General features: G+C 39.9%; 1 long non-coding RNA gene across 1 annotated transcript; it reads right to left on the reverse strand.

Annotated features, from left to right (window-relative positions):
• Positions 1-795: 795 nt before the first annotated feature.
• Positions 796-2,821, reverse strand: LOC118323292. Its single transcript, XR_004796488.1, has 3 exons — positions 2,650-2,821; positions 1,693-1,955; positions 796-968 (listed from the first exon to the last, which is right to left on the reverse strand). It is a non-coding gene; the product is annotated as an uncharacterized LOC118323292 (long non-coding RNA).
• Positions 2,822-2,827: the final 6 nt, after the last annotated feature.

The raw sequence follows: 2,827 nt of genomic DNA on the forward strand, positions 1-2,827 counted from the left end.
AGATACAGTGTATACTGATCACTACCGTCCATAAAGATACAGTGTATACTGATCAATATTGTACATGAGTACTGTTACTTTAGATTATTTCAGTATATGTTGCTGATAATATTTCTGTAGTGACTGAACACAAACAGCAGGAGTGCTTTTGGAAGTTGATTAGAGCTTTCACAGGTCACTCCTTCATCAGGCTGGTTTACTCATTCAGTAATGGGAGGAACAGGTGATCCTGACAGTGCTCAGAAACCTCCACTGTGAGTCAGAACAGACTCTACAGTACAGCTGAGGAACAGCTCACATTCACTTCATGCATATAAACATGAAGTCTGAACTCTGTGTCTGACTGTATGTGACATTATAATCAATACAAACACTGTCTCCCTCTACAGGCTGAAGACAAAATGTCAACCCATCGCCAGTGCACCATTGAGTTTGAGAACAAGTGCTCTGGGTACACCCTGTGTTTTTAATGTTTTTAATCTCATCCAAACAATACTAAAATCTGAAGTTCGATGAAGCAGCGTGGGATCATGGGATTTAATTGCTGTCATTGCACCCCCATACAGTTGTGATAAATGGGGAAATTAGCTGCAGAGCACAAAAGGCTGTAAACATGTTTATTTCTGCTGTTTAATATGGGGCCTTATGAAGACTGACTCACTGCTGGAGCCTCTAGTGGCTGTTAGAGGAACTGCAGCTGTTAGGTTGCTGATTGGAAGATAGTGAGTGACCTGTGATCTCTGTGTGCTGTTTGCAGAAGTAAACAAACTCACAGAAAGGTTCATTGTTGTTTGTATTTATTTAACGTAGTTGTCCACCAACAGACTGCTTCTTAAATAAGAATAAGTTATTTGGAAGAATAACTTATGTATGAGAAGAACTTTCAGGCAGCTTGAGGTGTCCGTCTGGGTCGTCGAAGAGGCTGTCCGTCTGCCGGTTACTGTGGCAACCCCATCATCTCTGATGGTCTGAAACAGACGGAGAGAGAAAGTGAGAAAGTGAACTCTAACGAATGATCCCTCGTTATTGCAAAGAGTTTATGAACTAATGTTATGAATGTGACGACTGCATCAGGAAGGTTTCAGGTCATTTGTGAAACAGTTTTCATTCTTGAAGCCTTGTGAACAGTTCCGTTTACCTTCAGTATAAAGGCGTATAAATGTTATGCTACGAGTCAGAGGTCACTGGAACTAATTTGTAGGAGTCCTACATCAGGAATTAATGGACATCCTGCAGCCAATCAGAATCCAGGATTCACACAGACCATGGTATTAGATATAAGACATATGCTAACCAAAATCACAAAATCATGAGATCCTGCAAGAATCCATCTTGCCAGGGTTCAATCTATGTGTCTGTGGTACCGGAGCAACCGTTGGAAGAAGTACTGGCAGCTACGGTTGTGACACAATGAGAAGATGCTGTTTGTTAAACAACAATGCTGCTGGAGAGGTTAACAGCTAGCAACAACAGCTAGCATCAGTTCTATCAGTTCTAGAGAGTTTCTTCACTGAAAGAAGAGCAAAGATCGACAGTAAAGGCTCATCAATCACTATAATGTGGTCATTTGATCTGATTGCTCTTTATGTTACTCAGGCAGCACTGTGAGTAATAAGATGGTATAAAAGTGACTCAAGCTTTTGTTAAAGTGAACTTTTACGTAAACTGGAGTGTGTCTAAATGGACCTTCACCTCCTGCGTTGTTTTGTCACAAAAGCACAACCAGATCGTTCCTTTTGATGTCCTTCAAAAATGTGATTATCACATTCTCCACGTCCTGGGGGAAGTACTGCACCAGCAGATCCGCCATCTCCCGCCGTCCTGCATTCTCCAGTTTGGATACTGGGATTTCTGTCTTGGTTTTCAGGTACTACTTGAGACTCTTGAAATCTTCATCATCCAATTTTTCCAGTATTCGTAAAAGCTGAACATTGAGTTGAGCCATCCGTGGTTCCCTGTTAACATCACAGCACAGTTTGACTCTGGATAATTTCAAAAATCTAAAACATTTTATTCACACATCTATAAGTCAAATTTAACACAATCATAGTTACAAGTCTTTAAATGAACTCTTGGACAGTTTGTAAATGTAGAACTTACTGGTGGACCAAATTAATTTGTTTTATTAGTTAGTAAACACTGACTGTAACACTGACTGAACATTTTATATTTTATGTTTAGTTATCTGACTGATCGTTCACAGATAAGAAGGGTGTTCTACAAGGAAATGTTTTGGGACCCTTGCTCTTATTTTACCTTAAAAGTAAATGAAAACTAAAACCATGATCTGTCCTGGACGCTATCTATCAATACTCTTAGTGGTGTCTCTATTCAAATGATAATTACAAATACCTGGACATTTGGATGGACAAAAGTCAGAAATTTTAAGGACTTTTTTCAGATTCAGATTGAGACCTGTATGTATAGAACAACGTATGTGATCGCTGCCAGCTAATTTGCATCACCCTGCCGCTTTCCTGTGTTACCGGCTCTTCTTATTCTTTCACTTTGTTCTTTTGGTAATTAATAATAATAATGTGGTTGCAGTACTCTTGCATTTACACTTTAGCACCCTTCCTTCAGGACGCAGGAACATACTGCACAAAGCCTCATGCCAGACACTTGAAACAAAGTTCTTGAAACACTCACCAAGCTCCCGCCATGTTAGATCTGTTCTGTCAGAAGACAACGCAAGAAGAGGAAGAAGAAGAACATTTACCGGAAAATCAAAAGTGTGTGTAAAGTATTTCCTGTTGTCTGAGGCGTAAAAAGTAAAGGCAGAATCAGTTTCTGTTTGGGAACCTCTGAGCTCTTCTTAGTCAGTTGA

The sequence above is a fragment of the Morone saxatilis genome, unplaced genomic scaffold (genome assembly GCF_004916995.1).
Source record: "Morone saxatilis isolate NCDOM2014 unplaced genomic scaffold, NCSU_SB_2.0 Contig14, whole genome shotgun sequence".
Classification (NCBI taxonomy): domain Eukaryota; kingdom Metazoa; phylum Chordata; class Actinopteri; family Moronidae; genus Morone; species Morone saxatilis.